We start from the raw sequence: 14,266 nt of genomic DNA on the forward strand, positions 1-14,266 counted from the left end.
AGTATTGATATTGTCATATTATTATTATTATCATTATCATTGTTTTTCATTCCTTTCTGTCCTATTAAACTGTCTTTATCTCAACTCACGAGTTTTTTTTTCCTGATTCTCTCCCCCATCCCAGGGGTGGGGGGGCAGTGAGCGAGCGGCTGCGTGGTGCTTAGCTGCTGGCTGGGGTTAAACCACGACACACCTCCACCTGTGTCTTTTTCCCCAGAGTTGCTTTCCATCCAGCTGGTCCCCAGCTTGTCCCACTGCATGGGGTTTTTCCAGCACAGGTCTGGGACTTTATATGTGCCTTTTTTGAACTTGATGAGGTTTCCCACAGGCCAGTCTTCAACCATGTAGAGGTTCCTTTGAATAGCAACCCTGCCCTACACCATACTGAATGCTCCCCCTATAAAACCACCATAAAACTGCTGAGTCAGACACTTTCTCACTGTCCAGTTCATTAATAAAGACATTGAACAGTATATTTCAAGCTCACTTAGAAAAATTACCATGAGATTCATCTCTACAATGTCTTTGGGCAAGATTTGGACATCATTTCCTAAACAAATTCAAAATAATTCTTCTAACAACATTTACTGAATAAACAAGAACCCCTGACTAACAACTGTAGTTAGCTTCTTCATCTGAAGAGTCATTCCTATCACTACAAATTCAAAAAGGAGGGCAGGTCAGTATCAACAGCACAATAACCCAAGGCACTGTAACCAGAAGTTTGGAAGATTTGGGCCTTAAAAGTTTCTTTCATGGCTCTAGACATGTTAAAGGCAGTAAAGTACATCCCTGCCTCCCAGCATTGCAACTCAAATACTGCTATATTTAACAATAAATAGAATAAGCAGGTAGCATGAGTGTTAGAATTCTAAAATGTTCAAAAATTATTACTCACAGAAGTTGACATACTTCACACACTCTTGTATAAGGGAAGTAAGGAAGGAGGGAAATCCCATTGAAATCATTTGGTTTTGGTATTGATGTCCGTGAGATCAGTATTGGTCTGGAGAATCTTGAGCTCCTTGCCCACACTGCATAACAAGTCAGAAGTAGAAGTGGCTCTTGGAAAAAAGTCAGATATACCAGATCTGAGAGTTTATTACTTAACAGACCCAACTGTCCAATCCCACCCAGGTACCACCATACTCTGAGATGAGGACAACATTCTCTTTCATATGTTATTTCTGACATGCTTTCCACACGAACTTGTTTCAGGAGAGGTTTTGACAGAGCTGAAGAAGATTATACGTGTGTTTCATTCACCCGTTTGCTTTTCAAAACTTGCATGAAGTGGTATTTCCTTTACTGAGTCAACAAATAAATCAGAAAGCAGAAACTTTGGGACCTAACAAGGTGCTCTTTTCAGATGCTGAAATTTTATGAAAAAAAATAAGGTATATAATGTTTGAAGAGCTACAGAATTGATTAAAGAATTGATTAAACACATCAGTAGGAACTACGCTTGACTAAAAAACTGCCTGCAATCTACTTATCTTTGTGTTTAGATGGAAAGGTTTTTTCCTTTGTTGGAAAAAGAGTTAAATTCAGCAAAAATAAACTCCAGAATTATTGTTATGATCAACAAATGAATAGCAATTCTCCTTGAACATTGTGCATGTATCAAATAATAATCCTGAACAAGCAAAACCATGTGCTAAATTCCCCGTTACTCATCAGTTGTGTGATCTAAAGCTACATCAAACAATTTAAATATCTCCAGGTTCATATCTGAAAAGCTAATTTTGGGGAAAAAAAAAAAAGAAAGAAAAAACAAAACATTGAATATTTATTCAAGCCTCTCTAGCTTGCTCAGAACCTAAAATCCAGATTTTTTGTGAAAGACCTATTTCTCTTCTTAAGTAAGTGCTTCACTTTTTTTTATCCTTTTCCTTTCTCCTTTTATAAGAATAGGTTTAAAGAAGTATTGTGGTTTAATCCCAATTGGCAACTAAGCACCACACAGCCACTCGCTCACTCCCTTCACCCAGTGGGATGGGGGAGAGAATCAAAATGAAGTAAAACTCATGGGTTGAGATAAAGACAGTTTTATAGGACAGAAAAGAAGAAAATAGTAATAATGACTACTACTACTAATAATAATAAAATGACAGTAAAAATACTGAAAGAATTAGAATATACAAAACAAGTGATGCACAATGCAATTGCTCACCACTCGTTGACCGATGCCCAGTTAGTTCCTGAGCCGCGATCCGCCCCTCCCAGCCAGCTCCCCCTAGTTTATATACTGGGCACGATGTCATATGGTATGGAATATCCCTTTGGCCAGTTTGGGTCAGCTGTCCTGGCTGTGTCCCTTCCCAACTTCTTGTGCCCCCTCCAGCCTTCTTGCTGGCTGGGCATGAGAAACTGAAAAATCCTTGACGTAGTATAAACACTACTTAGCAACAACTAAAAACATCAGTGTGTTATCAATATTATTTTCCTACTAAATCCAAAACACTGCACTATACCAGCTACTAGGAAGAAAACTAACTCTATGCTAGCCAAAACCAGGACAAGAAGTCATTTTAATTGAGTAAAAGATGGTTGGGACAATCAAAACTTATTAAATTTTAAAATACAAGGAAGCCCTAAGGTTGACTATAGTATAACTGCAGAACATTCAATGAAACAGATATCATTCCACAGAAGACCTCTTAGAAAGTAAAGGAAGATTGGAGAAAAAAAAATGTTGGACATATGCCTTAGGAAGAACAAAAAAAACCCCAAGATGGATGAGACTTCCTCCCACCTTCAAGTTGAAACATCTCAACTCAAAGAAGTTGGGATATATTAGTGATCCTATCTGCTATAATGGGTTATTAAATGCCAAGTTCAGCGTTCATTATCAGGCAGGTTTTGTTTTCCCCAAGAAAATAAATCTGGAGACTGTCAGTTACATTTAGGACACTTCACTTTTGCAGCTAAACCCAACAGAAACTCCTTGGATTGATTTTGCTGTGACCATATAGTTTAATACATTATGCCAAGGTGTCCATTATGTCTCCATCTCCAAGGCAGCTATACCAAAAGCCCACCGGTACCCCTTTGGGTCCTTAAAATACCCTCTTCTGAGATAGTCTATGCCAACGATGCATGGGGCCTCTGGGCCAGTCACAATGGGGTGTTTCTGCCACTCATTCCCAGTTAGGCTTACTTCAGCCTCCTATGCTGTTAGCTGTTGGGATCCCCCTGTGACACCAGAAATACAGAAGGGTTCTGCCCCTTTATAACTTGATGGCATTAGAGTACACTGTGCACCGGTGTCCACTAGAGCCTTATACTCCTGTGGGTCTGATGTGCCAGGCCATTGAATCCACACAGTCCAATAAACCTGGTTGTCCCTTTCCTCCACCTGGCTGAAGGCAGGGCCCCTCTAATCCTGGTCAGAGTATTCATTACTCACTTCTTGTAAAAATGACTTAGTCAGAAGCCCTTCTACTCTGTCTGGGGAATTGCCTGCTGGAAACTGGAGCAGCATTTTTCCAGGAAGAATCCCCTTCTGTGGTTGTTTTTCCTTTCAATTCACATACCCACCCATCTAGGGTCGAGGTAGGTTTTCTATCCCACTTCCTCATGTCCTCTCCATGGTCACACAGGTAAAACCACAGGGTACCCTGTGGTGTGTACCTTCTATATTCTCCCTCTTGAGCAGAGGAATGCTCACTCCTAATAGCTGAGATACTGGTCCATACAGGTGGGGAGTAGGACTTTTTGGTCAGTTAGATCAGTTTTTCAGACTTTTCAGACAGTTTTTCCACAGCCGAGACACAGGCTCATAGGGAGGAACAGAGATTTTCTTCATATTGCCAGAGCTGGTGAGCCATTTCATCCACTGTCGGTGCCTCTTCGTCTTTCCAGGTTAGTACTGCCAATGGGTTGTACTCCCAACGATGGTGTGCTCTGTACAAACTTCCGCCACGTGGATCGTGCACATTGGAATTCATCTGGATCTCTGGGTAACTGCACATTGTCTGGGTCCTAATAAACCATCTCCCACATGGCTAATTCCCTCAGGTACTGGATACCTCTCTCCACAGTGGTCCACTTGCCTGGGTGACATATAACATCTTCCTTGAAGGGATACCTTTCCTTCACGCTTGACAGGAGTTGCCTCCAGAGGCTGAGAGCTTGTGTCCCTTTTCCAATTACCTTGTCAATGCCACCTTCCCTAGCAAGTGATCCCAGCTGCTTTGCTTCCCTAGCCTCTAATTCCAGGCTACTAGCCCCATTGTCCCAGCATCGGAGCAGCCAGGTGATAATGTGCTCACCTGGACAACAGCTGAAATCTTTTCGCATATCCTGCAGCTCACTCAGGGATAGAGATTGGGTGATTACTTCTGGTTCTGCCTCTTCCTCCTGCTCTCGTGATGACCCTGGTTCATCCCTTACTAAGCGAATTGATTCTTTTGTGTATTTCTTCTTCTGTATAAGGGCGACTGATACCAGCACAGGTTGGTTCTCCAGTTCAGCTGTAGTGCCTGTTGCCGGGGTTGGAGTAGCCGCAGTGCCTGTCATGGAGGTTGGAGTAGCCTCAGTGCCTGTTGGTCTGTTTTCCCTCCCTTCCCCCAGAGGCTGCTGCATAATGTCGAGCAGTGTTTGGTAGATACTGGCCAGGGCCCAGCACAGTGTGGTAAGTTGTACTTCTTTGGAATAGCCACAGCATTTTCTTTTCAAATATTCTATCACTTTATCAGGGTCCTGTAGTTTTTCAGGAGTGAAGTTCCAAGCCATTGGAGGTGAGAAGTTCTCTAGATACCTGCCCATATTCTCCCACATGCCATGCCACCCATGGTTATTAAGCCTTGGAGCAGATCTCTGGATAGTATTCTTAAATAGTTGTTTAACCTTAAACAAGACCTGGAACACATTCAGAAGACATAGCAATAGGAACATGCTGGTTTAAACATCCCAAGGGTATTCAAAATTCTCAAGAGCTATTGTAATTTGCCTGGAGGAGAAAGGGAAGGTAAAGAAATGTTTCTCCCCCGTGGATTTGCTCTCTGATGAGAAAAGGTAAAAGGCGTAATTATTAATGGTTTCTGATAGATGGTTCCCAAAGTACGGAGGTGACGGCAATGCTGAGCACAAATACCAGATTAGTTTCACGACGAGCAATTCTGTCGTATCATAACAAAGTACAACAACATGATAACTCTGGCCCAGTTCCCACGGGTGATAAACAGCACAACAGGGAGCATATACTGCAAGTAAGGTATTACATAACTCACCCTTAAGAACAAGCGCACCAACCTTGAGAGCAAATACATCAACATTGTGACTAGCAACTATTGAACTAATATAATGAATGTTTATAACAAATTTATTCTAATAGATTCCAGTCAGATCTGTCATTATCTCAACCCGTCGTGCCCCACGTTGGGCGCCAAAAAGGACTGTCATGGTTTAACCCCAGCCAGCAACTAAGCACCATGCAGCTGCTCGCTTGCTCGCTCGCTCGCCCCACACAGTGGGATGAGGGAGAGAATCAAAAAAAACCCCACCTCATGGGTTAAGATAAGGACAGTTTAATAGGACAGAAAGGAAGGAAAATAATGATAATGGTAATGATAATGATAATGATAATGATAATGATAATGATAATGATAATGATAATAATGTGGATGGCAAGACCAGCAGAACATGCTATAGGCCAAACACCCACAGCCACTGCTATGCAGCTTATCAGGAGATTGTTTTGCCTCCAGGCCCCTTCCTAACATGGGATTTAGCAGGGCACACAGTCAAGGACCAGGACAGGGTGCACCTTCTGTATAATGCTGACACTGTGTCGTGGTTTAATCACGCAGCCGCTCCCTCACTGCCCCCCCGCTCCCAGTGGGATGGGGAGGAGAATTGGGAAAGAAGGTAGAACTCGTGGGTTGAGGTAAGAACAGTTTAGTAACTAAAGTAAAATATAATACTGACAATAATAATAATGAAATACAATAATAATAATAATAATAATAGTAATGAAAACAAATATAATAAAAAAAAAAGAAGAGGGGAAAAAAAAGGAAAAAAACCCAAACCAGTGATGCACAATGCAATTGCTCACCACCCGCTGACCAATGCCAGAGCCACGATCCACCCCTTCCGGCCAACTACCCCTTGTTTATATACTGGGCATGATGTTCTATGGTATAGAATACCCCTTTGGCTAGTTCAGGTCAGCTGCCCCAGCTGTGCTCCCTCCCAGCTTCTTGCACACCTGCTTGCTGGCAGAGCATGGGAAACTGGAAAGTCCTTGACTTAAGATAAGCGCTACTTAGCAACAACTAAAACATCAGCGTGTTATCAACATTTTTCTTACACTAAATCCAAAACACAGCACTGTACCAGCTACTAAGAAGAGAGTTAACTCTGTCCCAGCCGAAACCAGGATACACAGCCATGGTTTCCTGTCCTGCTACTGATAACAGAATCAATTACCTGTTCGTCCTTTATTCAAATCAAAGAATTAACTGTAGACTAAGTATTCTTGAAGCAGATCCACTTCAGTGTTTCTGGACTCAGGAAACTACTATTCCCTCACTAGCAAGACAAGTGTGATCAGCAGCAGCAACTGAATTTCATAACATAGCATATGTTTTTTCTAAGCGCTAAGGCTGTTACAGCCCTGAGGTGACAATGGGATTGACAAAGTCCTTTCACTTCTGAAAAGAATATGATAGTTTCCATTTTTGAAATCATGACACCTTCCAACAAAGTCAGGGTGCTGATGACTCCAGTGAGCAGACTGACTATTTCAGCAGCACACATCTGAACCATATGAGAGTTAACAGCACAGGACGTCATGCTTCATCAATTCCAGATGTAAATAGTGGTTCTGTCCTGTTTGACTCTATTACAGTGGAACTAATAATGCAACATTTCGTGCTCTTCCTTTCCCACTGCAAAGAATTCTCATTACATTGTGTCCTTCCATCCACCCCAGAAGGGGAGGTTATTGTTGGGTTTGGGGGAGGGTGGTTTGTTTGGTCTGCTCACTCACTGCTCACAGCTTTGTGCTATTCTGCAATAGTCATGCTCTCTCTGCAATACCAAACCAACAGAGCCCTTCTGTCTGCATCAGATAGATGGGCTTGCAAATTTCTCTGGCATCCTGATGTTATTCATAAGAGTCCTCTTAGGAGCAACAACTGCACATCAGACATAAGAACTGAGGAACACACTGTGCCAGTACTATTTTCCATAGCAACTGTAGTGAAACCTTGCGCTTTTCCAGTTTTGGAAAAACATTCTGTTTCCTCCCAATCTGACAGTGCCATGAGAAATGACAAAACACTTTCTCAGTATCAGTTTGTTTTGTACAAACATTTCTTTATAATCATAACCAGATAGTGTGGAGACTGTCCTATTTGACAAAGTTACTCTGGTGCTCAGTCTCAAGAGACAAAAAAGAAAACTGTTCGAAAATGCAATGAGCAGACAGGCAAGACAAAAAGTACTGTCATTCACCGGCCCTGCAGCAGGTCTAAAGGGACCATCATAGCATTCTTCCATTATTTTCACAGGCAGCAGTGAGAGGCTGATTTGCCTTGCAACGCTGTACTAAACTCATCCAACTGAAGTTTAAAAAAAGAATGAATAAGTGAAACTATACGCACAGCATTTTGTGTTCTTCTGCAGATGAGGCTTGAACAGTAATTGTTCTAAATACAGAGGTTTATGCTTGAAGTCTCAATAATACTGATGAAAACCAAGAAATCTTCTTTTATTTTTCAGGAAGAACCATTTTGGGAAAATGTCTGAACCACGCAATCAGCCCACCACTGAAAACCACCTGAATGCCAGCTGATATTTCAGCATACCTGCTAGCATTTTGGGATCTTGTAAGCCCCAGGCAGGCCTAACTCATGTTGGATGGAAAGGTATTTGTTATAGCAGTATTAGAAGATACTTACTGGAGACTCCTGGACATGATTACTATTTGAAGCCCTCAAGAAATTATTCATCTTTTAGGTCAAAGAAAGGATTTAGTTTATACCCATCCATAAAAAGGCACTCAAATATGCATTTGTTTCTTAAAGGCTATTCTGGCTGTCTTCTGGAAGAAAGGACACGTACTTCCTCAGGAAGATCTCCATTGTTTTTTTACTGCTGTCAGTCACAAGCATCAAAACATATCCAAGATCTCTGCACAAAAAAAAAAGGAAAAAAAAATCAAAAAGTTTTTGAAAGCAGGATGCATAATCAGAACTTTATCCTTTTTAATGCAGATGCATCTGGATAGTCCTTTCTTTATTGCAATACCAAGATTCATTCTGGGAATGACTCTTCTATCCCCTCCTTCCCTCCCTCCCAAATACTTCTTGCCATATAGTAATTCTTATGAAGATGATACAAGTACTACTCTCTTCTTTCCCCTGAGCCAGACTGATAAGACAATCAGCTGAAAAGTACAGATGAGTTTCAGTCAGGTAGGTCAGTTCAAATGTGAGGCAAACCCAGAAAAAGTTTGAAGTTATCTGAGCTCTTATCTGTAGCAACAACTGGACATCTCTTAAAAGGTAAACATCTGAATGCATAAACAAAGTTATACCAGGAGACATATTGTACTGACATGAATAAAAACACAGATCCAATTTCCAGTCCCTTAGCATAATTAAGCAGTTAGATCAACCACCCGGGATTCCCCAAACCTGAAGAAGCTTTAAAAAAAAAAGAGAACCAACAGAAGGAAGTAAAACTTGCTGTACTTTCCCCATGTATACACAAGATGTATGTACAAGTGGTGTCATTTGTATGACACTGCTGATATCAGATGACCACCAGTAAACATGTGGGATGAAGTATTGTCTGACATTCACAAGTCAGTCCAGTCTTCCTCAGAAGAATTCTCAAGTTTTGCCATTGTAACTCGAAATACATAAATGGATATTTAAAGACAAGATGATCAAATTAGAAAAAATATATTAATTCTATTTCAACTGTTTAATACAAAGGGAGACTTGCAAGTAGCAAAAGATATACTGCTGCATTCAACATTCATAACAGGCAACAAAACAAAGAAGACACACCTACCCTAAGCACCTACCTAAGGATATCTCTTATTACCCAAAATAATTGCCACACATCTATATACCAGCTAATGTGGTCAGTCTGTTCCAGGCTGAATCTGAAATGCCCCTGTTCAGTAGTACACTTCCTTAAAGCCCTGGTGTCACTTTCTATAATACCTGTATATTAAATTGAATGCAGGCCACACTGTGTGGTTTGTACGAACTTATGAGTCCACAACCAAAAGTGTCATGAGTATACACATACATGAATCATTATGGGACTGTCCAAGCCAAAGCTAAGACTTTTTCTTCCTTCACATCTGTCAAATGACAGTGAAGCCTTCAGAAATTTCTCTGAACAAACTGTGGTTTACTCAGACTGGGTAGGAAGAATTGTGCATAAATGAGCCTTTTATTTCAAGCCAAGCAATATAATGGCCATCACAAACCTAACAGAAAATTTAAGGATTGCAAAGATCTTACAAGCAAGCTCTGGTTCTTCTAGGTCATTGTGGTTGAGTGCTTTCAAATAATACAAGGTTTCCCACTTCTCCAAAACCAGAAACCCAGATTTACTTTGCAGTTTTTGAGATTATGGACCCACAGACGAAAAAAACATCCCAAGCCTTGTCAAAGAAATGATGTCAGTTTTCTCAGTGGAGCTGGACAGAAAAAGAAACTTTTCAAAACATTTCTTCTGTTTTCTAAATCAAGTTTGTTTAGTTTATGGTCCTCCACCTTTTCTGAGCAAAGTCAGAAATAGTGAGACCTTCATACTTCATGGTATTTAAAAGCCTGTACATGGCATATGCTAAACTACAGGCACAATCATAGATGAAGAAAGAGTGTTTTTTCTTTCTTAATTCAAACAAATGGCAATACTGTTTTGATGTGTATGTGCCTGATCTGTTCCTGAGAAAGTGAACAAGAGAACTACCTACGCAACATAATCCACTTATAAAATCATATAGCCATTATACCATTTTAAAAATGAGAACATTTTGTTACCATCACCTAACTGGTAAGGACATAATATCTCATTTCATTGCTTTTCCATATGCAGTAGACACGCAAATTGGTTACTGGACCCCAGCACATATCAACTAGAACAAAATGGACCTCAGAAACATTTGCAAGATGACAAAATAGCTTAGGCCATACATTTACTGTCCTCACAGTAGTCTAGAGAGCAGCTGAGATACCAGTACTTAAACACAGTATGTTTTAACATTTGTTACAGTTTTACAGATTATTACAGTTAGGCTATGCAATGAGAGACATTGTTTCAAAGTCAGATGCAGTGCCTGCAGATAGAGTAACTCCCCTACCATCTACCTTACTGGTGTCCAATTGCTGATCATTTAACACCGTGCTTCCACTAACCGTTGTCAGCACCCCATATTTCTGTCACTCAGCCTCCATCTTCATTAACCTAAGGAAAACAATAATGATTATAATAAAAGTGTAACTGTTCAGGATGAAGCAGCCCTAGATGAAATATAAAGTCTTTCATGTCCTTTTCCTGATAGGTGATCAGGATACATTTTTAAATAAATAAAAAGGCTCTTTGAACATATTTCAGTGACTGTTGTGATGACAATACTCCAGTATTCTGATCTCAGAGGATTCTTCCTTGGTCTTCTATAAGAAGAATTTTGCACTCTTGATGACCAGAAAAGAAGGCACAAGGAATTGTGAAGTTTGCATTACTGAATTATGGATAGAAACAAAACCCAAGAAAATGAATTATTGAGGATTACAACAAGCACTGGAAAGAGTTGTCAGTAGTCTAATCTTCTGTTCAGCCACTCTTCTGTTCTTCAACTCACTGTAATTTTGGATAATAAGACAATGACTGATTCTACAATTTAAAAAAAAAACAAAACACATAACTACACAAATAAGTGTGTTGAGTAATTCTTATCTTTTAATTTATTTTAGATTAAATTATACCTGACTTTGCGAAGAGAAACCCTTTTCCAAGAACAAAAAGAAGGACATGAGCTATATATTGTTTCACATACCATATGGTATAACACTATGCTACCATAAAAACAAAGTTAGATACTGTCTTTAAAAGTCAAATGGACACTGATAACAAGTGGACATTTATTCATACTTTATCCCAGTTGAGTCAATTAGATCATCTTGAGTAGAACGGATATAAAAAGTAAGCTTAACTGCTTACAATAGTTTCATTTGGCTGAAGAAAGGGCAGATTAATTGGGTCTTTCCTGTGATTTCCGCATCTTTGAATCGCATCTTTTAAGAAGATGCTATAAACAAGAAGAAAAGCATTTACCCTGTGTTGAAACTTCACTCCAACATTTGTGATTTAAAGCTTTGACAAACTTGTTTTGTATTCCTCTACATTTAGGACCATCTATACTTCCATCATTTCAGAAACCCTGAAGTCAGCAATTCAAAGAGGGTTATTGAAAGTTTGTTATTTTCCTCAGTCTGAGAACTGTCACAATCTTCTTTTTAGTAATATGTGTTAAACTGCAAAAAAGAGTGTATATTTACATGTACTATGCCTAAGGCAATGATTCAAAAGATAAGATGTTTAGTATTCTAAATATTTTATTCCAATAGATAATCTTAAGGTCTGTTTAGTTGTATGTTTCCAGGTCTTCACTTTCTAAGCTGATTTTAAGCTGCCATTTGCAGGACCACTTACCACTTTAAAATCATGCAGCAAAGGTATGAATACATCTCTTAGCAACCCCCCATTGAATAATGCCATGCAATGTGCCACAAAGAAGGGCTTCACTTGAAGTAGCAGATCATTATTTCTGATTGTTACATACATATGGCAATAGCACAAACCTGTTCTTTTCACCAAGACGAGGTATTAGGTTAATTCCCTTCTCCACACAAAGGCACAGGCAGTCTTTTGTTTAGTGTGTGGATTTTGTCATTTCTGACCTTCAGTAAGCAGCGTCCATCTGTTAGTCTTGACTTCAAGCAGAGATTGTTCAAACAAGTGTTTTAAAGTGGTAAATAACTCCGAAATAGAGGGTTCCATACCTGGCTGTTTCAACCTGTCCTCATATGATCTCCTAAACATGTAAACACTCTTTGCAAACACAGACAAAATGTGACATAGACACCCCCATCTTAAAAGACAGAAAGTTTTGAAGACGTATGAGGATTCAGATTAAGGAATTGCTGATGCTGCTTTCCATCAGTGTTAGCACAGCACCCGTTTGTCTCTGTTCGCTCTCACAGAACAGATCGCTTGAGCAAGTGACATTTAAAAAAAAATTGGACCAGAATTGTATCTGTTGGAATTTTGTGGGGAACAACTTATAAAAACTGATTGCTCACCAGAGTGAGTTTATTCCAGTTGGATTTTGGAATAGGAAAGATTAAGAACCTGCGTAGTTTATTACTTTACTAGAAAACTCTATAGGACAGTTAGAAAAGAGAACTGAAAGACCATTCCCTTTGCTTCTGTTCATGTAACAGTTGAACAGTGTTACTCCTGCACAAAAAGCAGGTTTTTTGTGTGGGTACTGGGAAGCAAACAGGCCACCAGTGAGAATCTGGATTGTCAGGGTAAACGATGAAGAAAGCACTCTCCTAATTTTCGTGGGAAAAAAACAATGAAAAATAGAAAATTGAAATTAGACTATACATAGTTATCTATGAACTGGTTGGTGGAGAAATTTTTCCCAAAAATGTGTCATTTCATTTGGGATTTCATGTTATTTGGGTAATAAAGTCCATTGGAAGGACTGTAAACCTTCCATTCTCTTAATTAGTCAGTTATACAGTTACTGTTTAAAAGGCTGTTTTCAGAAGCTAGTCAGCAGTTACTAACAATAGTTATACAGTAAGTTATGACAGGAACATGCTCTTCCTAGGGGATTTCAGTTCTGTTTTTAAGTGTAAAGACACTTAGACATAAGCGGAAACTACACAAGAATTTTGAGACCAAAAAAGTTACACACACAAATATTTAAAGCAATGAGAGGATGATAATTTTAGAACATAGCAGAGAGAGATCAAGTGATCTCTCAGGTCGCATAGGTGAAGTGAAGCAGAGCCAACAATTTTCTGTAGTCCTTGAATCTCAGGCTGCCAGAGACTTGTTTAGTCTCTGTCTGAAAATCAGTTTTAGCATTTTTTGCATCTTCCCAAATTCTTATCTGTCCAATACTTTAAAGGCTATAATTAGATTGGCAGTGCCAACTGCAAACAAGAAATAGTGAAGTCTTACATACCCTTTCACCCAGCCTCAAAACAACTTCATATAGGTCAATGGTCACAGAGGCTGAGGGGCAGTGAGTATGATGGAGAATTACATTGTCTCAGAGCAAGGAAGTTATTTTTTTAGACTTTTTATTTTTAAAATATTATATTTTGCAGAATCCAAGCAAGACTGGGCTCATACAGTTAGCCCAAAGAGCAGAGCTCACAATTTGAAATTTCTGTGATCGTGATTTGTATACTACTCATTAGCAGAGAAGCCATCCATCTTTGCTTTACCATACTAGTGACAGGTTATTAGAGCTCCTACTGAAGTAGGTACTTCTATCAACTTATTTTATAGCAGAGAACATCCAGTGGGACTCCACTGCTGTTTACAGGTACATTGCAAAATGTCTTTGACAAGACACAAGCACAAAGTCTGAAATAATACAGAAAGGGCAACACAGCAGTATCTCTGAAGTGCAAAGTCTGAAATAATATAGAAAGGGCAACAGTGTGACTGAAGTACATTAAAATTCACAGCTCTTCCCTCTTAGCCGTCATATCCTGTGTTGCACTGCTGCTCCATAGAGCTCAGGTCAGAAGGAGGAAGAGAAGATAACAGCAAGATGGAAATGCTAATAATCAGCATTATTAATGTCATCTCTAGAAAAATCAGGTGAAATTCAGTGAACCCTCAGTCTAAAATAGCAAGCTCCATGAAGAAGATTCATGCTGGGTCAAAACAAACCACATAAATATTATCTTGAAGGTAGTTTAGCTGTGCGAGGATATGCCTGACAAGTGCTGGGAAGTGCTTCACAGCAAGATAATATTCTAGTACACATTTTGTTAACATTTAATCACTTAAATAATTTAATTTAATATTTAAATGTTTTGAGTAAAAGAAAAATAATGAAAAGGACTACTCTTAAATTATCAAAAGGAGTATTTTACTGTTGTTTTTAAGATAATCACAAGTCCTACTAACACTTGTGAAAATGAGCATGTCTCTCAGGTATATGGTTCCTATTTTCCTTATTTTTAAAAAAAAATTAGCA

This window comes from Gymnogyps californianus, chromosome 2 (assembly GCF_018139145.2).
Source record: "Gymnogyps californianus isolate 813 chromosome 2, ASM1813914v2, whole genome shotgun sequence".
Lineage (NCBI taxonomy): Eukaryota > Metazoa > Chordata > Aves > Accipitriformes > Cathartidae > Gymnogyps > Gymnogyps californianus.